This window comes from Rhynchophorus ferrugineus, unplaced genomic scaffold, assembly GCF_030347505.1.
Source record: "Rhynchophorus ferrugineus isolate W39M unplaced genomic scaffold, kcgeb_rfMv2 rfM4, whole genome shotgun sequence".
NCBI lineage: Eukaryota > Metazoa > Arthropoda > Insecta > Coleoptera > Curculionidae > Rhynchophorus > Rhynchophorus ferrugineus.
Window position 1 is genome coordinate 49,357,560 of NW_027472583.1, and position 25,086 is coordinate 49,382,645.

Here is a 25,086-nt window from a genome sequence, read left to right on the forward strand (position 1 = left end):
TATATAAAAAAGAAATCTCCAGGATGCCAGTCATCAAGGCGCTTTCAACACTTACCTACATGTTTCATCTTAATATATATGTAAATAAGCAAAACTATCTATAATTAAGTACAAATATATCAAAATGCAAGTATCATAAACATATTCAATGGTCTAAAACATTTTTTTTTTAATAGAGGCTAATCAATCCACTAAATATAAACTTTCTCTCCAGGCACCTTGTATATAACACCACATTGCAAGCGGTTTATGATATTCTAGTGTAAACAAATAATATAAATTATAGATATATGAATAAGAATGTGTAGCAGGAATTATTGGAAATGATTTTTTAGCAGTAAGCTAGATTAGGTCAACGTTCATGTTCTTTCTGTTCTTCTTTAATCAAATTTATCCTCTAGCTCATAGAATTTTTGTTCCTTTTTACGCAATTATGAATACAACTTACTTAGTAAGAGGAAAAATTTAATTAGTTCATATAATTTGATTAGTTAGATTTTTTGTACGTAGAATTCGAGATTGTATAATATATTCCATTGCCTTTAGATATGGCCTATTGTATCAAACAATATTTTTTAATTAATTTCATTAATATTACTGTTTTTATATTGTACTTGCAACAGTACACAAGCAAGGCAATAACGGAATTAATACATCAGTATGAATTTCTAAATTAAAATAAAATAATAACTATTTAAGCTGTAGAGAAGTGTAATACTTATACACTAGTGTTTCATTTGTTTGTGGGGTTTGATTCGCTTCATTCTTCTGATTTCCTGCATCCAATGTGTGTTGCTTTCACGTTTCTGTGATTTAGCAATCTTATTTCATGCCTTAAGGTGAAATATTGGATAACTTGATATATACAGTTGATTTAGAAAACATCATGCGGCTCTTCATTGGATATATAGCGATTAGAATTAGTAATTAATGGTAAAACATTGCTTTAACAGCGTGGATTACTAGTTGGTTCGAAGTTTTAGTGCAACACCATATTTGCAACAAATAGGTACAGATTGACATTATGATTGAGTGTTCTCAAACCAATCTCTTTGATTTTAGGCCAAATTGACTTTATCTTCCGACTAACTAGTTTTGCAGCGTTGAATGACTAGCTGGTTTGATGTTTTAGTGCAACCCCATGTTTGCACCTAATGGGTCCAAATGGGGTTTATGACTGACTGATCATCTAGAAAACCAGTACAGTTGCTTGACTTTGAGTCTAATCTGCTCTGCTTTTTATCTAACATGATGTTTTCAAATAACTTAACATAGAGATGAATGCCGAGTTATTTAACTAATTCTGCTTGAGAAGTTGGGTATCCGACGAGTGATATAATTAGGTAATGCAAACCGCTGAAATTATACAATTTCAGGATATCTTGAAATAATAACTACAGCCTGATCATAATAAAACTAGAATCTGTTATATAAAAACAAGTTATGGAAAGATCTGAAACTTTTCTACCTTTATTAAAACACATCGTGTTATTCTCCTTAAAAATAGAACCTCAACTCCAACAAATCTCTCAATAAGTTCCTAACATAACTAATAAAATATTCAATCCAACACTAAAGCGAATTTCACTTTATTCAAAAATTGTTTTGCTTTCAAAATAGACTTCAACTTCCGCAATCATTTATTGAGTCAAACCTCCCTCCTTGGAGTATTATTTTAGCAAACCAAATAATTTTTCTTCATCATTCATATGATCGCAGTCACGGTATTTTATCATCAAAGTATCATAACATCACATTTGACAAGACTTTTCTAAATGTCTAAAATTCCGCACCATTGAGACGTTAAAATCGCACGTATAAAAATAAGCGAACTTTGTTTTTATGGTGATACAAATTTGTATCTCCCCTTTGGAGATATCTGCTCCACTCCATAGAAGAAAGGCCGTAGAATTTTTTTTTAATTTGACTTTAAAAGAGAAAATGACGAGCTTTATATACATTTTACATAAACTTATAACATATTACGTAAATAAAAGAAGCGTCATTAATATAAGATCTAGAATTATTCATTATATCTCAATAGAAAAATAAATAAATTTAATCACTTTTAAATCACTGTCTGCTTGAAAATGACAGTCGTTCATGATTGCTGAAAATATTAGCCATTCAGTTGCAAGGCTGTAGTTGTAATTTAAAGAGCATAATGTTTATTTATATATTACAGAGAACTCATAAAATTCTAACTTAATTCCAAATTACACAGCTGTCAGAATTGTACGGTAACATCGAGAGAATTTTGATACACATCTAATGTTTATGACAGCTAATGAATACCAATGGTTTGTTAGTTTAATTTGTTATTTAAATCATTCATATTATGTGAAATTGGAGATAGAGAACATTGTGGAAAAATGCGACAGAGAGAACAATAGTCTAGATATTTCATAACCAAATACTTGCAAGTAATAACTAGAAAGATAAGGGAACAAAACTGGGTAAAGCAAATAGACCGTGAATTAATTCTGATAAACTTACAAGACATGGCGTAACTTTTATTGTATCTTGTCAGGTGACTTGGTTAACAAGCTTTGTTCTTATTGTAATAAAGAGTGAACAACTCATTTTTTTAACACCCAATAAGACGCAAGAAAAATATCTGTTGGCAGCTTTACTTTTCTTGTTTCAAAAAGAATCCTTCTGTCGCTTATTATTAATGATTCTTAATATGAAGGAGATGATAGTGCCACTTTCAAATGAGAGAAATTAGATTATTACATGACGAGTTTGAGATGACCATTGAAGAAAACATAATTGAAGAAACAGATATTGCAATTGTTCCTTTGGATGTTTTAAAACTTTTAGATCTTCATGTTCGAATTTTTTATACGAAATTGATATATGGATTGGCAATTGGTAATGGATGTGGCACAATAATTTAAATAATGATAACATACTCTTATATAATATTCAATTTTTAATTATATTTGTCTATACTTTCACGACAAATCCATGGATTAACAAGAAAAAACTTCAAATGTAATTTAGATTCTCTAATCCATTATCAACAAGAAGCAACCAACAATATTAAATAATTCTCAACTTACTTATTATTTAAGATAGCCAGGTGACATGGAGCGCAAAATACAATAACAGAATAATTAAATTAGTTCTGTATATAAATTAATCACTCAATATCTACCTACCAGGTTATAATAGGTTTATCAAAAAACATTAAAAAAATGAGCAAGTACATAGAATAACAAATGTAATTAAAAAAGGCTATAAAGCTACAAAGGCATGTTCAATTATATTATTAGTTGGAATGATGACTTCATTCGTAAGTTATAGAAGATGTTACGGGAACAGCACAGGGAAATGTTAAAACCATACATTACAGCTAGAAGCTAACGCAGGTATACCGCAAGCAAGTGTGTTTTGTTAATATTTTGCCTACTCTACACATGTGATATACCACAAACGGAAAATATGATCGCTACATTTGCTGGTGATACTGCGATTCTGTCAGAGACAATAGAGACGAAATCACATAAAAATTATAACGGGTAAGTGACAATATAAATGGTAGATCCAAATTTGGAAAAGGAAAATTTACGAAAGTAAATCTCTGCATGCTCAGTTCACATATAATCAGACTACACAAGCACCAATTACAATAAATAAATAAATAAATTCTTCAGAATTGTTAATAGATTACAATGTGCTGTTCCAGAAGGTGTTCAATATGGCTCACAAACGTTTAACAGCGTTCTTTATTTAAAAGCTGCACAAGGGTTAATCAAGAAGAGAAGTATTATAATCCAAAAGAGCTTGTTTGAGATCTTGCTTAATACTTGCTTAATACTAAAAATATTGGGAGTTACATAAGTAAAGTTAGTTCGTTTCTTAACACTGTCTCCTCTTGTCCCTTTAAAGTAATCTTCTGTGAGTCCAATTTATTTATGGAAATTTTTTATTTTTAATTTTCGAAACTAATGATGAATACAAATATTAAATTATTTAATCCACTCAGATTAGAAACTATATTCTCAGAGATAAGAACAGTTTTGAAATTGAGAATTGGGATATTTTTAAGTTTATCTGACAGTCGGAAATATGTCAAAACTCTTTCGACTAAATAAAAAGGGTTGCTGATAGAGTTTGCTGAGAAAAGAGAAAATATAGTGAAATTAAAATGATAGATGAAAATTCACAAAGCGCTAATGCTCAGATGATGGTTATTCACTTCCCTTAGTCACCAATGCTATGCTGTGAATGTGCGAAAACACTTTCACCTTATCATGAATAATACACCAATATTCTTTGTCGACAATTTGATGGAAATAATTGATATTTTTTATTACATCTTATTATCACGTTATTCCAGATGCAAAACTTTGCTGGAAGGAATATATAATAAAGAAAAGGACAGAACTGGAGTTAAAATATAGGACAATGTACTGGTTAATTGGATGAAAGTCACAGATATCAGGACAAAATAAATTGCTATTACATAAGCAAATATTGAAACCTATATGAACATACGGTATACAATTATGGGGATGTACCGCGAAAACCATTATAAATACAATATATGTTTTCGAGAACAAATTCCTGAGAAGTATTGTAGGTGCACCAAGATACTATAGGCTCGATTACTTACATCGAGACCTTCAGGTACCAACTGTTACCCAGAAAATCAAGAGAATTACAAAGAAATATAAGGACAGATTCCATTCTCATGTCAACATCGAAGTAATATAACTTTTGAATAACACCAGAACAGGACACAGGCTCTAAAGAACCAAACCGTTTCATCTATACAGTGTAGTGAGATTCATTTAATAGAAAAACAGTAGTGTTATTGCATAAAAATTATTACACCAGTGACTAAAATAGGGCTAATGAGTCCTAGAGATTCAAATTAATGTAAAAACAAATTGTAGGTTACTCGGTAACCAATAGTAACAATGTAATAAATAAATTATTAAAAAATATATTTCAGTACTCAAATTAAAATAAGTAAGCATAACAAATTACACGAAACCTTCTTAAATTAATAGTGACTGAATTCAATTTGGTAATATTAATGCAAGTTAACTGTGCGCATAATCTATCGTATTTATTTACGAATAATCTCCGTAAAACTCCTTATCTTTCAAGCTTCAGGACTGGTGCCGTACGAAGTCGGCGTTCCTGCAAGTCACCTTCAACCCCTGGACAAACTAATGCGGCTTAAAATCACCATTAATCATTCCCTTCGGCATACGAAAGAATTTCCTTCAAACTTGGCGACAACGCCTCGACTAGTACGTAGCCATTTTCGTAAGGTATCGTTTCCCTTTACAGACGAAGAGACGGGCCTGGTTTTTTTTCCTACGCTGCGTCGTGATGCTTTTTTTTTTCGACGGTACCAACGTACACAGAAGGCGATACCAGTCCGAGGTTCTGAAAAATCGATGGCCGCTGTTTACCGCTCAATTAGGTTATGTTCTTTTTTTCGTCTTCATCGTATTCCTCTTATTACCCGGTGCTTGGCGTATGAGTTTAAGGGAATTATCCGTTACGAATTAATCATTAACTTGTGATATACATGACAAACGTTACAGGTTCATGTTAAAGCGTGAATACAGTAGACAAACAAATATGTGGCGTATACTGTTCTATATTGTTCATAAAACAAATTAATAGTATATAGTTTTATTAACTAACAGTAAGAACTAACAGATTTACTTGCAAAATAGCATTAATAAATGGTAATTAGGAAACTGTTTAAATAATTTTACTAACTGACACAAATTCGTAAATAACAGGTTAATTGAAAAATCCCCAGCCTACCATAGTAAAACATATATTTTTGGCAAAATTAGTTTTTTATTCAACATAATTCCCTTCAAGAGCTATACACTGATTTGTCCTTTGCTTTAAAATAGGCCTCAGTTTCGTCGATCACCTCTTTATTCGACGAAAATTTCTTTCCAGCGTGCACCCTTTTGGGATCTGAGAACAGGAAATAGTCCCTGAGAGCCAGACCTGGAGAATACGGTGGATGAGGAAGCAATTCGAAGCCCAATTCACGGATTTCTGATACGGTGCATTGTCTTGGTAAAGCAGCACTTTCTTTTTCTTCAAATGCGGCCGTTTTTCGGCGATTTCGTCCTTCAAACGGTCCAATAACACTATGTAATATTCGCTGTTGATGGTCCGTTCTTTTTCAAGGTAGTCAATGAATATTATTCCATGCGTATCCCAAAATATAGACGCCATGACACTACCAGCCGACTGTTGCGTTTTCTTATGTTGTGGAGCGGATTCATCGTGTGCAGTCCGTGTTTTTGATCAAAAGTGAGCTTGCGCGGCATCCACTTTGTACGGAGCTTTCTCATACCCAAATATTCGTGAATGATATGATGTACACGTTAATTGATATCTTTAGAGTGTCTGTTATATCATTCATTTTCAATTTACGGTCATTCATAATAATTTTTATCGATTTTTTTAATACTTTCATTGGTAACAAACTCTTTTGGGTGTCCACCGCGTTTCACCACGTCTAAACTTAGGAATCTCGGCATCAAGCCAAGGTTTGGCTTCAACTGTATTTTTCCCTTCAAAAAGCAATATTTTATCACCACGCGAAATTCCTTTTTAGCCATTTTTTTCACAATAACAAAAGTTGTTTCACTCAAAATGCTATAATTTAGAATCTAATGATCTGCCAGCTGCCAAATTTATACACGCATCTTTTGAGGGTGAAGGCTAACTAAAAAATATATGGATTTAATTCTAGTAGCGCCACCTATGTGTCAGGCCGGGGAATTTTATTAATTAATAAAAATTAACAGCTTACACAGTATCCAATACCAAATAACGTTCACTTAAAATAAATAAAAATATTGTCATTATCAGTTTTTGTAGTTAAAACCATAGATACCGTAGAAACCGTTGATAGTTAGATAATTATTAAAATACAGCTTAACCTCAATAGTTTCGGAATTTATTGAATAATGCATTTTGATTATATGATCATTAGTTATTAAATTGGTATAAACATAAAAAAGATGAATGATCATAATAAGGCTTTAGCCAATTAGTAATCTGAGCTGATACAAGCAATATAACCTATTTATTTTGATTACATATTTAATTGTTATTTATTATTAATGTAAATAAAAATAGCTTCAAATATAATATTTTTTCTAAAAAAATATAGCTTAATGCTATGAGGTCAAAAAAGTTTTGTCGCTGTTAATCAAAGGAAATTATTAGTTTTGTCTTTTTATTTATTAATCAAATAAAATCCCAAAGATACATAATTCTTCGAGATGGATTCCATACATTTCTTAAAAGATGGGAAAAAGTAGCGGCTATCGATGAACAGTACTTCAAATCAAATACCAGATCTATCTATAGAAATATCAGATTCTTACAATATAGCTTCAAATTAAAATAAATCTAAAAACCGATTATATAGGCCTAATATTTTAAAACATAAACTCTGCTGTTCTTACTTAATGAGCAGACTTACTAAACAAGCTGTTATTTTTGCTATATGAAGTACCATGAATTTATTTAACTTGGTTTTAAAATCGCAGAACATATTTTTATAGGAATTTAATTTGAAATATTATTTACTACGAAAGAATCGCCTTGCCCTCAATATTTAATACGATTTATTAATATTATTGATTTTAATTATTGATTTACTTGTATAGCGTATTCATTATAACTCAAAATATTTATAATTTATATTTTATAATATTTAAAAGTACATTTCTTCATAATAACAATAAAATAAACCATTCATGTCATTAAAGTTAACAATAAAAACTAACAACAAGATAAGTGTTGTTTTATATATTTCTTCTTATTTTTTAATATATATATATATATATATATATATATATATATATATATATATATATATATATATATTTAATATATATATATATATATATATATATATATATATATATATATATTTAATATATATATATATATATATATATATATATATATATATATATTTAATATATATATATATATATATATATATATATATATATATATATATATTTAATATATATATATATATATATATATATATATTTAATATATATATATATATATATATATATATATATTTAATATATATATATATATATATATATATATATATATATATATATATATATACGTATAGTATATAAGAAATTGTACCCAATAACTCATGCAAAAGAAACGATTAACTAAATAAAATTAAAGTATCTCACTCTGAATACGATATGGTTGGTCATGGTTGTACTTACTTCTTCCTAGAACAAAAAAGAAAAAAGAAAAAATTAGTAAGAAATTATTGAAAAATATCAAAAACTAACATAACATATAATAAATTTTAATAATACTACATCATTTTCATACAATATAATATACAGTATTGCCCGCAATGAGCTTGAAAATGTGATTTGTGTGTGTGATTTTCAGAAATTCCTGGGTTCGATTCTTTCCTTAAATTTGAATTTGCTGAATAATGATATTGTTCCGTTAACAACTACTATCAAGGGGAATAACATGATGGGCAATACTCTATTAGCGTATGTCAAATATCAAGTAAAATAGTCCTGCCCCACCTCTTATAGTTTTAAAAACCTCCTTTATAATAACACGTAAAACAAACTAAAATAAAATTGTGAATTTAATATCTTTAAAAGTTGTGTTTTTAGCCACGTTCCTTATTTCCAGTAATGCTTTTATGGTTCAAGACTGAAATGGAAATATTATCATTGGTTGCAATTAAAAAGGACAGAGTAGAAAGTTACAGTTGGCTGAAACTTGAACCAGTTTTGACAAGATAATATAGTGGTTTTGTATGAAACTGATATTATCAACATTTCATATAGTTTCAAAAGCAACTAAGTAACTGTACTACAGGGATCACTAATTCAGTATTTAAAACATTTTAATATATTTTCAGGTTTTTAAAATATATGTCAACGAGCCCACAACTACCTACACCTGTAAAGAAAATTGAGAACGGATTCAGTCATAATTCTTGGCAAGGTGTATGCAAATTGGTCATAAAAATCCTACAAAAGAGTCCCATTTCATAAATAAATATTTTCATTATACTTTATGACTAAATAAGGGTAATAATTGAATTTAAAAGCAATTTTTTTCTTTCAAGATTACTTCTTTAGTAAGATTGTCTTATCTTAAGAGCAATATTACAAAGGCTTGGAATATACACTACTAAAAGTTAAGGGAATATTGTATTTACAGCTACATTACTTAAATGCATATAAAATAGTCCAAGTCACTCTACTCGGGTTCGTCATGGTTTATCAGGGTATTAAAAGAAATTATGAGGTTTAAGAGATTTTTTAAAAATTAATGAATTTAAAAATATTTCAGCAAACACTTAAATTTTAAAAATCCGCATTTTCAAGTTTCCCAAGTTGTGCGGCTTTTCAGATTTTCCCGTTTTATAAGACTAAACTTTGGCATCAATGATACTATAAATTTATTCATGTGCTTTAAAAATACATTTTCCTTATGAAAAGTTTTATGAAGTAATATTAATCAGTTGCAATGGTCTCCATCTGATTACAGGCCTATCAGCCTTCTCAGCGCCATTTCGAAGCTTGCCGAGAGGGCTATACTCTACGCTCTCAACTCTTTCACAAAGGAAAATAACATCATTCCAGATGAACAATTCGGCTTTCGCGCTCACCACTCACCCGTCCATCAGGTTACCCGTCTTGCCGCACACATCTATCATGCTCTTGACCAACGCAAAAAGCTTGGAGCAGTTCTTCTGGACCTGACCAAAGGCTTCGACAAGGTCTGGCACGACGGATTGATCGCAAAGTGTGTGCGGTTAGGCCCCCAGAAGACCTAACCGCTCTCATCAAGTCCTATCTCTCGGACAGATCTTTCCAGATCAAGATCAGGGTATCACTTTCCAGTCGTAAACAAATCGATGCTGGCGTACCTCAAGGTTCCCCGCTGGCCCCAGCCTTATTTACCCTCTTTATTTCAGATCTGCCGAGAAAAGAGCACATTGACGTCGCGTTTTACGCTGACGACACTGCTTTCTTCACGGCCGCTAGGTTCGAAGTTATAATTCATGAACGTCTACAGAAGCAGCTCGATCATGCGGTCAAGTGGTTCAAATTCAGGAGGTTTCAAATCAACCCCCTGAAAATCCAGGCCATCATTTTCCATAAGAATCGTTACGCACTGGGCGTCTCGCAACTTAAGATCGACACCGCAATAATTCCATGGCTGGATAACGTAGTACCTAGGGTTATGTGGGACTGCCTCTGGGCTTGCCAATACACTAAGCCGAAACCGTCTCACAGTTGACCCCTGTGGATCACTACTGCTACTGCATTAAATTTGGGGATATGGCACCCGCTGATCGGGCAGCCGTTATTGGGCACGAGGGCCCGGCGATTCTATTGATTCGCGAACCTGAGTTAACACACAACTGGGTACTGTTGTATAGGGACAAAAGTTATGACTGTAGCGACGGATCAGGTCGTTTCAGCCTGGAAAAGGGGGGAGCTTGGCGGTGACGCGGTGCTAAGCTCCCAGCATGTCGACCAGCTCGCGAACAAGCGCGTTTTCAGAAGAACTTGAACTGAGTTGTTGTTTGTGGAATGATTGAGATATGAAGTGCTTGATTTCTAGAGTGTCAATTTCCCTATGAATTTGATTATTTCTGAGAAACCATGGAGCGTTTAAGATTCTCCTGGGGAGCTTATTTTGGAAAACTTGAAACCATTTGACTTGGTTGGGTGTAACAAACTTGAAATAGACATTAGATTTAATGGAGATGGGAAGTCTGCTAGAAGGGCAGATCGTATCGGGAAAGATAGCAGATTTGGTATCCCCGAGCCCTTCTGGGTTGTTTTCTGGATTTGGGAATGCCAATAGAACCCTCGGTCCAAGTAGAGACCTAGGTACATGACGTTATCCAGTCATGGAGTTATTGCAGTGTTGATCTTAAGTTGCGAAATGTGCAAGGCGTAACGCTTCTTGTGGAAAATGATGGCCTGGGTTTTCAGGGGGTTAATTTGCAACCTCCATAATTTGAACCACTTGACTGCATGATCGAGCTGCTTCCGCAAACATTCATGAATTCTTTTCTCGACAGATCTAAAATAAACAGGCTAAATAAGGCTGGGACCAGCGGGGAACCTTGAGGTACGCCAGCATCGATTTGTTCTCGACTGGAAAATGTTTTCCTGATCTTGACCTGGAAAGATTTGTCCGATAGATAGAATTTGATGAGAGCGGTTAGATCTTCTGACTTATAGCTTTGTAGGTGGCAGTAGTTCAGCCGTTAGTATGCCCGGATGAAGAGGAAAGCTTAAAGTGCTTTTCCGATAACGTTAATGTAAAAGTAGCTCCCACATAATCATTGTTCTTGGATTCATCCATGTTAAGGAGTTGTGGCAACTACATTTTTTGTTTCCACAACTCCTTAATGTTATATGTAAATAGCCAACTTTAGTACGTATAAAACCTTTTTCCTCCTAGTTTCAGGCTGAAGAAATAAATGTTTTACATACAGTTTTTATTTTAAGAAGATAAGGACAATTTAAAAAAAATATTATGAAAGACATGTAGAAAAATCTGTACATTTTATTTCAAAACTAATCTCTTTTTTACCACGAGAAGAATTTACCACTTTTTACAAAAAATATTTATATAATAGAGAAAATTCTATAACCCCAATTTTGTCAAACTTTAGTAAAAATTATCAATGCTAGCTATATTCCAAGTCAAACTTATTGCTTATTCACACCGTTTACCCTTCAAAATGACATAATACCACCCCCTCCCCCGTCCTGGAACCGCCCCCGACTGCCCTTTTTTCAATTTTCTACGCTATTAGCCGCGGAAAACTTAATATCTCAACGATAAGGCCCAGTTTTATTTTCTGTAAAATTGACTCGCAGCTATGTTCGCACTTTAAAAATCGCATCGTTTTCGGACCATTTCACACAGCAGCAGCAACGGCAGTAGCGGCAGCAGGCGGGGGTCCGGTCGCTGGTTCGGTCCGCGCCCGAAGGGTGGTAACCCGCGTTGACACGTGTTTGTAACCGATAAGAGACCGAACACGCTGACCGAGAACGATTTATAGAAAAATTTAATGAGCTTTATGACCGAGAAATAAACGTCCAATAAAACTAGAAACGTATGCTTAATTTGATTTATTTAAGTAAGCCGAAAATGATTCATTGAATTTGAGAAAGTTTCACTTTGTAATAAGTTGGATTGATTACACACCCCACATCGTTACTATTTTCAAAATACAGTTGCGAATGTTTACTCATAGCAACATTATATCTGGCTACTGCATTAAAAATTTCAAATTAGCGAAGAATTTGCCCAGTATTTTGTTTAGTCAATATTTATTATTATTATTTTACAAAATATTAGAATCAATATCGAGTAAAAGAAGTGCGAGGCGGAAATGGTATTATTCGAGGACTTGGCAAGATAAAACTAATTCTCTCCGCCCAATATTGCATAATTATAGAGTTATGTATAAATTGATGAAAATATGACGAGTCCTTTATCTGCCCTGACTTGCCTATATTCAATGAAAATGTTGTTGCTACATTTACAGATGGCACTGCAACCATACCTCTTGGAGATAGCAACACTGAGTCAACCGAAAATTTACAAACTACTACTGCCAAATACAATACTGGACAAAAAATGGCCCATCAGAATTAATCAAAACAAATATTGATATCATCAACAAATAAATCAAGCAGAAACCAGTATAATAATCAAACAAGTAGTCCCGTATGGAAATACTGCCAACTATTTTGCATGATCCTTCTCTTTACCACTTATTTTGATGAACGCGGAATTTATTTAAAGATACTATTCATAAATGTGTTCATTGTTATTATTGAAATAAATCCATATTATTAACAAAAACAAAAGAGCAGAACAAATGCTTACATATCCAATTAGTTAATTATTTAGAGATATGATAGCTATACCATACACCAGTGGTTTAAAATTTTGTTCAGCTTGGCAAAGATTATATTTATTATAAAACATTAATTAACCAAATTGTTTCTACTAGCAAATTGCTTCAGTTTTATCATATCGAACATTATCATATATGAAATATAGGTTTATTTATTGGAAAAAATACGAAGTATCAAAGCAAACTTTCAGATAAAGATCACTGTATCTTCTCCTCCAGATAATCTGCTGTCTCATTGCCATTCCTGGATGAGTGGTCCCAATGGATGATGGAATTGGACCAAATGAAGGTTTTCCAGGAAGCTCCCAAAATGTCGATCAGCTCGGGAACAAGCGCGTTTTCAGAAGAACTTGAGCTCATTTGTTGTTTATGGAGTGATTGAGATATGAAGTGGTTGATTTCTGGAGTGTCAGTTTCCCTATGAATTTGATTATTTCTGACAAACCATGGAGCGTTTAAGATTCCCCTGAGGAGGTTATTTTGGAAAACTTGAAGCGATTTGACCTGGTTGGGTGTAACAAACTTGAAATAGACATTCGATTTTATGGAGATGGGAAGTCTGCCAGAAGGGCAGATTGGAGAAGATAGCAGGTTTGCTATACTATTCATAAATTTATTCATTGTTATTATTAAAATAAATCCATATTATCAACAAAAACAAAAGAGCAGAGCAAATGCTTACATATATTCAATTATTTCATTATTTAGAGATATGATAGCTATACCATACACCAGTGGTTTTAAATTTTGTTCAACTTGGCAAGGATTATATTTATTATAAAACATTAATTAACGAAATTGTTTCTACTAGCAAATTGCTTCACTTTTATCATATCGAACATTTGTTATTTGATTATCATATATGAAACATAGGGTTATCTATTGGAAAAAGTATAAAGTAACAACATAAACAATTTTTACAACTCATATAACTGCATAACTCGATAGTTTTTACATTTCACTACATAAAATTTTTAATATTTGAATCCAATTAATGTCATCCAGTTAATATTGATTAACAGTTAATTTGGGTAATAGATTTAAATATTGCATTTCAATTATATTATTAAAAAATAATTACTAGATACCTAGTAGTAATGTGAGCCTCATGTACGTTCAAATAATTAAGAAAATCTTGGTGGACAACATAAATACAAAATAAATAAAAATGAAATAATACTTCACAATTCCCATTATAATATTTTAAGGTAAAACTATTTTTAAGGCATCATCAACATCATCATTATCATAACGAACGAGCAATAAATAAATGTTATATTCGACAGTACACAACCAAAACAACCGGCATCAATAACCGGAGAGTTTCGAAAGAGTAACGAGGGAAAAAAAAGGAGAGGATACTTGGGCGTACCATTCTGCGGAAACGTCAAATGGCGTATCCGTTCTGATTAAAAGTCGAATTACCAGGACACGGTCCTCATTAGTGTCGTGAAAGAATCAAAATAGACAGTCGTCTCTATTTCTGGACAGTATTTCTAGTTGTAGATGGTTTCGTTTAGTGACAACGATTTCGCCAGGGGCGTGCATCGACAGTATATGAGAACATATTAATTTTATATAAAATTTAAATGAATGAAAATTCTTTTTAAGATTTCAAAAAATTATATTAAAATAAATTATAACGTTTCTGTCTCTCTTTCTCTTGGTGGAGAGAGATAGAGAGAGGAATGATATGAAAATAAATTTTAAAAAAATTAATATTGCTAGTAAGTAGTTCTCCTTAAAGAACATATTCATAGGCATAAAGTATGAATAAAAACCTCAATTATATCAAACAGGGGTTACATTTCAAACATACTTGTATCAACTTCTCTATAATTATGTTATTGTTGAAGCATACAGAATTACTCGGAAGCTAATTATAACTGGCAGTGAATATATTTTTTTGAATGTGAAATCCACAAGTATGAACCTTGTACGAACTCCGAATAAAATCCTAAGAAGTGAAGTGGATATACTCAGATAGTGTAGGAACAATTACTTGCACAAAGACCATCGGATTCCAAATATCATAGAGGAAATTAAGAGATTACCAACAATATGTGGGGAAATACTTTGCTCTTAAGTTAATGTATTATTAAAACAACATATTGTTTTTAGAAAACAAAATTACATCTTATTTCTGTTATGTGCTATTTTGAATAGAATATAGATGGTTTTATGTTTTAATGCAACCCCGTAGGTCCAAATTTTGTAAATAGATGCAAGATATTTAATTGAATCTGCTTAAGAATCGAGCATCCGTCAAGTGGTATAATTAGATTTTTGTCATTTTGCCGCAACGCAAATTTATCACGGATAGATTTAGAATTATTATGTTGAATTTTCCAGCCTCTAGTCCATTGTAGATCTTGTCGACTGCAAGTTGTACTTTTTTCACAGTCTTAGACATAAATATATCGTTTATGATAATACAATGATAACTGTTTCTTCCGCAAATATTCCAAGTACCGTCTCTTTTGTATTTGGGATATCAGCAGTATAGAGAAGATACAAAGTTGTCCCTAGGCACTACCCTGTATTGAGGAAGGCTCAATCGTCATACGAGACTAAATTTTCCTTCAGAAATATATGATTCCAGTAGTTGACAATAGTTCCGCAATAGCAATTTGCTCACCTTGGCGGTCAATATCTTGAAAGGCACTGAAGCAAGGAAATGGGCTGGTCCCTTCTCTATTTAGTTTAGTTCTAGAAAATATAATAAAGCAGGTAAATGCCGGGAAGGGAAACCTGCAAACCAACACAAGACACTACGGCTGGCTGGCTATGCAGATGATATCGATATTATGAGCCAAAGAGAAGAAACAGCAAGCCAGGCATATTCAGAACCAAAACTACATGCCAACGACATTAGCCTTAAGATTAACCCGAGTAAAACAAGGACTTTAATATATAAAAGAGGTAATGAAAACGCGCGAATCATAGTAGAAGACAATATTGAGTCGATGGATTACTTTACATACCTGGAAGTGGAACTGAACTCAGCGGGTACGGAAGATGGAGAAATACACATATAAATTGATTAGCTAATAAAGCTTATTTCGCAATGTCCGACGTAGTAAAATCTAAAAACCTACATTGTAATAAAAAGCTGAGAGATGAAAACGATAATAACACCATTGCAAGCATTGGAAACGAAGCGTCGGAAAGAGAAAATCATACTCAATGGTTTCGAAGAAAAATTACTGAGAAAGATAATGGGACCAACTAAGGATAATAACATCTGCAGAACTAGACCTAATCAAGAATTATATTATCTGTTTAAAGAACCCTCACTCTCAAAATTCATCAGATTACAACAGTTACTGTTGGCAGAGGATGCGATATTAATAGAATACAAGCGGTTACCAAAAATAATCGAATGCATAGAATAAGGCCAGTGTGAGACCCCGGAAATGCTGGGAAGACTCTTGCGACCTTCTGTGTACCCCAGTGTTGAGGAGAGCGGCAAGAGATAGACTGACGTGGAAGGAGAAGATAAAAGAGGCTAAGGCCTAGTCTGGGCTTTAAGTAGCGATAAGAAAGCCATGGGAAGAAGAAGAAGCGTAGATGAATATAATTTTCCTTTGACTAGATCGGCCAATAAGAAACAAATTTTGTATCAGTACTATTGCCTCAGTTTTGAGGAAATTTCAGATAGCTATGGGATATATTGAGCTATAAAGGAGATGTCATAGTTTGAAGCTAGTATATGTATATATTTGTGAAAAAGAGGCAAATTTTAGTGTTATAATATTCCGAAGAACTGAAACCTCATGCTGAGAGTGTTGCGAAACTTTTCACTGATTAACAAGAAATTGAACTGCACCTAAGTACTGCAGGATTAGAATTGTTTAATTAACTTCGCATAACATAAGCAAGATACAGCAGGTGGCGCCTTCCAGGGAACATAATTATAAACTGAATCGTCGAAACCACGCAATTAAATTTAATCGCGGGTCGTTACCTTGCAACGTTGCGATTTAAATGTAAATACCGACGATCTCGTCGTAGTTCGACCATTACCGGAGATGTATATGACGCGTCTTCAATCAAGCTCCGAAGAAGACGTCCCCAAAGACGCGCCGTACCGCTACCACAATGGGCCAGACTCGTCCATAAGCTTTTGGCCGCTTAAAAGTGACACATTCACGAAGTTATCGGAGACGTTTCGGGGAAGACCGCGAACGGAACGAGAACTACATCGGTAATGTGTCAAGCTTTGCGATCGTCAACTGTTTTGGTGGCAGGTTATGTCCGGCCGAAGGTAATCGGACCTTCCCGGGTCAGTAATCTGAGATGGTGGCCGGCCCACGCCGCCTCTGATCGGCAAAATTAAATCTCCGGCTTGACGTGAGGTACGTCTATATTATGAGGCAGCCACCCACCACGACAGCAAGAACGACACGCCAACAGAAAAGAAGAAAAATGACATGTAAAAGCGCGATCTCTACCAAAACCGGCGGATAATCGCGGTATAAGTAGATTGACTGAAAACGATATTCACGTAAGCTCGACGATACTCACATGTCGTCGTAGTCTTGTATAGTTAACAAGTTAACAAATGCTTATTCTAGTCGTATAAGTAGAAACCACGGGATAAAATGGTTAAAAATCTTCATAAAATCTCTATAAACCTCGTGAGAAAATAGTTGGAATTTAAATGTTGAATTTTAACATTTCTTTCTGTTATATTTATTGTATCACTATAACTAGAGGAAAACGTTTTTATAATTTTATTATCTATGTTAATTTAAAAATTATTACATTTATTAACACATTCATTCATTAAAACCTCAAAAAAATGCATTTCAAGTTTTTAGTTACCTAGTGCTGTCCGGACACTGAAAGATTTGAGTAAAGAGCAACTTGTTTGAGTTCTATTATCTAGAAATGGATTTTAACAATGAACAATGATAAACAAGTGACATTTTACACACAACAAACAACATTTTACAAATTATCGGAAATAAAAATAATTAATATTGGAATAATTCAATATTGGAATAAGCAAAAGATGTCTTATATTATAATATTCAGATGTAATTAGAAGTAAATATAGTATAAGTTTAAATTACGTAATCTGAGAAGTTTCCAAATTTAACTGAAAATTATAAACTGTGTTTCTCCATAGATTCTCTTAACATAGACGGATATGTGCCTTTAGTTTCAGACAGTACAACACCAAAAAGACTAAGAAGTAAGTCTATTTATAGTAACATTTTGGCAAGTAGTGTTATATATATTTACACGCTTATTCTACTTGTATTAAATTTTATACTTAAAATAACTTATTCTAGAGGTGTAAATAGAAACCATAAGATAAAATAGTAAAAATCTTCATAAAAACGCAATAAATCTCGTTGAGAATATTTATATATCGAATTTTAACAATTTTTCTTTATCTTTTTATAGTATAATTAAGAACTTTGATTAAGAAACTTTGATTATCAAGGAAGCCTTTTATTGCTCTATTTTTAAAATGCATTTTATTTCAATCGTAGGTCAGTATACATTGACAGATGCACGAAACATATAATGAGAATACATGAAACTGTATCAGACCCATCGGCGACTTGCTCTTTGTCTCCTGAAAAGTGTCTTGGTGTCATGCCTTGCAATTAGTCTGTTGAGATAATATAATTATTTATTATTTGATACAGAAAATTATCATCTTTTTGTCTACTAAAATGTGTCCTGGTGTCATGCCTCGCATTGTTGAGATAATATAATTATTTATTATTTAATAGAAAAAAATATCAGCAATTTATGAGTAAAATATTATATTTATTTATTTATTTAAACCCGTCAGCCTTTTGGGCTATTTAGGGTGAATTATAATAGATTATATTAACATTAACAGCTTAAAATAGTTCACAGTAGATTATAAACACTAAAATATATACAATCAAAAATTTTCAATTACACAATAATAAATGTATGTTACAGGTGTTGAAGTAGGTCTATGGTCTTTAGATAGTCAATCAGCATATTCAGTTGCTCAGGTTGGCCCATTTTTCCAGTGTTGTCGGCATCTCAAGTTGTCTCCTCAAATCATCATATTTTTGGCAGTCCAGTAAAATCTGTCTGACGCTTGGTTGAATCTGGCACAAATCACATAAGAGCGGGCTTCCCTTCAACAAATATTCATGTGTCAGTTTACAGTGCCCCATTCGCAGTCGTGCAAGGACGCTTGACTTGCGTCTACTCATGTTATTATAGTCTATTGATTGATGATCCTCTTGACTTCCCATAATTTATTGTTTTTTATGAAAATGTCCCATTCTAATTGGGTCAATAGCCTATTTAGGCTCTTCATATAGACTTTGGCATCTTTTTTGCTAAACGGTTCGCGTAACTTGATCGACTCCTCTTCCCTACTTGTCAGATGGTCGGCTCTTTCATTTCCAGATATTCCTTTATGGAAGGGGACCCAGAGGTATGTTATTCTTACACCCCTAAATTGTAACTTTGTCTGTATCTCTCTGATGTATGTGACCAGAGGGTGTTCTGTCCTTGTCTATCTCTCTAGGGAACTCATAGAATCCGATACTACTAGTATGGATTCACTAATCTGTGATTCTTCCAAGGCAGATGGGGCCATATATATAGCCAGCAGCTCGGCGGTGAAAATGCTAGTCAATGATGGAAGCCAAAATTGTCTCTAAAAATGTGGAACGCTTCACGATTTTTCGTGTCATCCTTGCTCAGGGGCCATGCTAATCTTCTATGTATCGTTCCAATTTTAGTATATGTACCGCCGAAGCGAGTACAGTAAAATATTATAATTTAGTAACTCTAATTTGTAAACTGCTATCGTTTTAGTTCTATTTTCTATTGCTATTTATAGAGTATTTAGACCAAACTTGGTTTTAATGGAAATAGTATAGCTTCTAATGTGAACGATCATTGCTTAGTCAAAATACAATTTATAATTCTAATTGAAACAGCAAATCTTTCATTATCTTTAATATACATAATCGACACATGTATTGATTCACAGATCCTTTGATAGAATCAATCGAAAAGACATATGGTCTGTCCATATTAGAGCTTCCAAAAAATAAACATATCTTTATCCAGAGAATCTTTTGAAACAAATGAATACGTGCTTCCAACTACAGGCCTAGACGAATCCGAGGGGATACAAAAAAGGTCAAAAGCTATTCTATATGTGGTAATATTGCAAGCAAGAATTGTTAGATATTACAGAATTATTGATTGTTACACTTTAATGCGTTTCACATATCTCTTTATAACACTGCTACTATTATTACAATATATTACCTAGAAAAAAAAATTTATAAAAGCTTTTATATATTGCATTGAAGCATATAGGCTTAAGAATATAAGTCTTAAAGAATAAACATTTCGTTAAACATTCTCATTCAAAATTCCCAGAAAAATTGTTAGATCAAAGAGTATTTTTTGATATTTTTTGAAATTAAATAGTTCAAATGATACTGGTATTTAAATAAATGTGTTTAATTAAAATGTATTATAAAACTCTTATTATGAATTTAAGACCATCTAGACCCTGAATAAATTGGTTTTCATTACCGACATTAAAATTTACACTGGATGAACTACTTGTACTTCATCTATTAACTATACTATCAAGATTGACAATAACAATAAAGTTAGTATCAAATCATAGGTTTTTTTTCTCTCCTAATTATTTTAAAAATTTATTTTAAAGAGAACTGTACAGATAATAAAGTGGGCTACATAATTGAACTCAAAGAATGGGAAAGCTAGTAGCGTTAGTCTTTTGTTAAAATAGTTTTACTCACTTAAATAAGGCACGAACAATTTAATATATTTAGAGATATAGTTTCAATAGCAATGTCTAAAATTCACATACGTCCATCCTACAATATCTTCGTACAACATCCAAAAAGCAACAGCATATTAACATTCTTATTCTAGTTTACTTTTTACAGAATAAAAATAAATAGTTGAGCTTGTTGAACAACCAACAATAATCGGAACTCGGAATTTTAATGGAAAATGTTACATAAAACGAACTCTACACTGAGTTACTTATACGGTGCTGTCGTTAACAATTTTAAAGTGTTTTCAGTCATTTTAATATGTGTAAAGTCTCTATTACGACCTCAAAATTGTGATTTATCATTTTGAATATAATGTGGAATAAGAAAAATCAATTTAACCAATACTCAGAAACCAGATTCTTGCAGACCCTTTTTTTTACCAGTTATTTTATACGCAAAAAAGCTTGAAAAATATATTTACTTATAAGAAACATCATAAAAAAAAACAAACACTTTTATAAGCTAAGCTTAATTAACTTAACTTTTCATCGGTTTTATTAGGATGCTAAATGATAAAACAAGTTAGTAAAACGTATTAAATTATTGCAGTGTTTTGGGCCCAATATAGAGGAAACAAAATAGATTAGAACTGTGATACATGACTATTTTGTAAGCCGGAAAAAATCATCATTATCACCAGACCAAGTATATTAAATATGAGCAAAATTATATTGAAAAATAAAATCATTTATTCAGCAATAAATTAACTCTTCAATTTTATTTCCGAATGCAAAAATTATTCGCTGATTTCTTGATAAAACATAGGAGCCGGCAACGTCGATCGGAAGCTCTACCGATCAACATCAAAACCAGAAACCCGAACAAAAAAACTCTCATTAACCCCGAACGTTTATCTAATATTTATCCAGAGGGGTCCGCGAAGGACGGCCGATACCGACCGACGAAGGTGCGAGCGAAACGGAGATAGTGACCACACAACATGACTACCAAATTAACTACATTAATTTTCGACCCAGATGGACCTCCGCCTGAAATAGCTCCTTTCTTCGTTGCTCCGTTGCCGTGCTTCGCTCAGTCTCACACCAGACAGACAGAGACGGACAGTGGAGCACCGCGGAGAAAATGGTAAAAAAACGACGTTTTTTTACGGGCAAATCGAGAATTTTAATTAAAACAAAAGGGAATGTATAACAACGTTGCCAAGTTTCATTTTTGTCATATATATACAGACATACCTAATAATAGGAGTATGAAAGAATTTTTTACGATTTAAAATAGATGATACAAGTCATGACAGCTCTGTAACTATATTTATATATTATTCGTTATATACTGCTGAAGTTTAAATGTTTTATTCAAAGAATAATTCGGTTGGGGGAGACCTATTTTATCTGAGAATTATTATAGAATATAAAGAAAGGATTCTAAGCTACATTTTTTCGCTCAGCTATCGTAATCACTAGATATTGTTCCTTTCAATTAAAATATGCAACAATCAAAATATGTCGGATTAAAAAATAACCTATTCTTATATATTTTCATCTTCTAAATTCAAAAATCACAAAATCACAACAAAGCAACGATTAGCTCTACGTTTAGACTGGCAAGTGACTTATTTTGTGACAAAAGACAAATAGTATAGTTATTTAAAGGTTACAATAGTGATGAATAGTAACGATGAATTGACTATTTTTGTTGTAATTGATGGAAAATATCCGGGTTTGGATTGTTTTAAATTCGGTAACTGTAGTATGACTGCCTAGTCGCATTATTTTGGCATGAAAAAAGACCAAGTCATATGTCATAGGTTCCACATATATAGTGTAACTCATATTCAATTATATTAGAAGAGTAGCCGAAAGAAAAAAAAACTATCAGCATAAGCAGCAGAAAAATAATAAAAAATAAATGTGAAATAGCCAATTTTCCATCAGTTATTTAATCTATTCCATATTTAGAAAGTTTACCATTTCTCAATAGATCTAGCTACACTAAACACCTCAAATTTATGAGTTGAGTAGAGAGTAAATATATAAAATAGAATAAAGGAAAATATAACGCACAGAAGACAGAAAAAGAACTTAACGAGCCTTCAGCATCTCATTCTCTTGACTTAAAAAAAAGTTAATTAACCGCTAGTATTGAGCCAATGGATCAGTGATTGACAGATCACTCGAGATCTTAATTTTTCTCATAGGAGAAGCTATAATTTAAAAACTGAAGATAATGACAAAAATTATGTCTTACAAGAGAAAAACCAAAAGACAGTAATAAGGGAACACCTATAAATATACAGCTAATAAAAACATATCTTTTTCATATTAATTTTTCTTACTCAAAATTAGTAAGAATTGATATACGAAATGAAGGAAAGATTCTTTTTTGTTCAGTAGTGTTACCTGTTGATGTCATTAAACCATATGGTTTGCAAAATTGCCTTGTGTTTGTTTCGTTATCATTGTTATTTCTCCTATCGACTCTATGTTTTAAACAATAGATAACCATAAATATCAAAAACTTCTTCAATATGGAGATAATATTATTTCATAATAATATTCCTAATATATTAGAATGAATTCTTAACTAAAACAATTATAACTCTGCCACTTTGATCGACGAAGTATGCCAATTTTCTGGAAAAACCATAACGGCATCATTATAAAATTCAATTGCGTGCTTTAGTTATATTATTTGTTAAAAGTAGCTAGTTAAATAAAGGATTTGGATAGGTTCTATCAGCTCGTAATCCAACAATCCCACCAATCACCTTCCTTGGTGACAATATAGACTTTACATCTATTTGTGTAGATTCTTTAGACCTCAACCAGAATCTTTTTCGTACATTATTATCACACGTGGTCCAGTTTTCATTACCCATAATCATTCGTTTCAAAAATGGATTAAAGATAAACACTCGGCCCATTAAATTACAACACTAATAACCTTCTGGAATCTCCAATTTGAAGCCACAATGACTGTTGACTGAGCAAACAAATGACGCTACCTTTCACTTAGGATATTCTAAATAAATTAACCCAAACAACCATGTATTACGAGAAACCGAAATTACTTGTTGCCCGTCCTTATACTTAAAAAAAGTTCAAATACAATTTTAATTTAAAATAACCTCGTCAATTAAAGCATAAATTAATCAGGAATACACCTAAACAGAAACCTGTAACTAGTATTATACAAACCCATTCTTTATACCGGACCATCATTATACCTGTCAAATAGCAGAAACTGCCTCATTTATCATGTTCAGACTTATACCGTAATAAATCGTGTTTTATACGAAAGGCATATTATTGTTAACAGTAGCAGTAAGTGCTTTTTATATTGATATTGAAACTACTATACTTTTAATGGTCAGTTGGTATCATCATGTGATGATTTGTCGGTCTCTAAAACCGTTTTATGTACATACATATTATATTTTATACTTCATTTATCAGTGGTCATAAATAACGATGAAGCTTCAGTTTGTTTTTACATGCGGATTTTATATAATTTACTATTATTTTGATATCTTAATCGTTTAACATAATGGTATATATTATAAGTGTATATTATTTCCATAAGTTTATTATAAAAGTGAGTAATAATGAAGAATTTAATGAGATATATGAATAAATGCCAACCATTAAAGAAGCTGGAAAAAATGTCCAAGAAAGTTTAATAAAAATGAAAAATAATCGCAAGACACTTTTGAATTTTGAAATTTTTTTCTTAGATTAAGTAGTAATAGTTATACTATTATAAGTAGTTATATTTATGATAGGACAAATAAAGAAAGTTCTAAATAATAGATGAAATTTAATGTTGTTGCCTTTAACAATGATGTGAGATTTTGCTATTAATGTAATTTTTTTTTATATTTACAATATACGATTGTCCAACACTTATTAATAATTGTACAATATTAATTGTATTACATTAAAAAAATAAAGAATAAAAGGAAATAAATGTTAAATAATACCAAGTTATTAAAATACAATACAATAAAAACAAGTACAAGAAAAAAAAATGCAATATCATTAAACTAATGATCAGTAAAATATCAGGAAGTGTAATGACAAGGCTGTCAGTAAAAAAGGATATTTTTTACTGGTATTTTTAATTGTTTTTATCAGGATAAATGGTTCTAATTAAACTAAACAATTTTTTTTCGGTGATTAGAAACGCGATTTTCTTGTCTGATAAATGAGTTAATCAATATATTCATGTTCAACATCATGTTAAATAACATCAGTTATACTTGCCACGCTATTAATAAGGAAATGTGTAGGATTTCAACTCATTCAATACTACCATTCA

At 32.0% G+C, this 25,086-nt stretch overlaps 1 protein-coding gene and 1 non-coding gene across 2 annotated transcripts in view; both read right to left on the reverse strand.

The window, feature by feature from the left end:
- LOC143196479 (homeobox protein invected) overlaps nucleotides 1–25,086 on the reverse strand; it is a 172,031-nt gene that overhangs the window by 14,075 nt on the left and 132,870 nt on the right. The gene's annotated exons all lie outside the window — the stretch shown is intronic.
- On the reverse strand, nucleotides 19,640–19,746 carry LOC143196751 (U6 spliceosomal RNA). Its single transcript, XR_013005819.1, has one exon. It is a non-coding gene; the product is annotated as a U6 spliceosomal RNA (small nuclear RNA).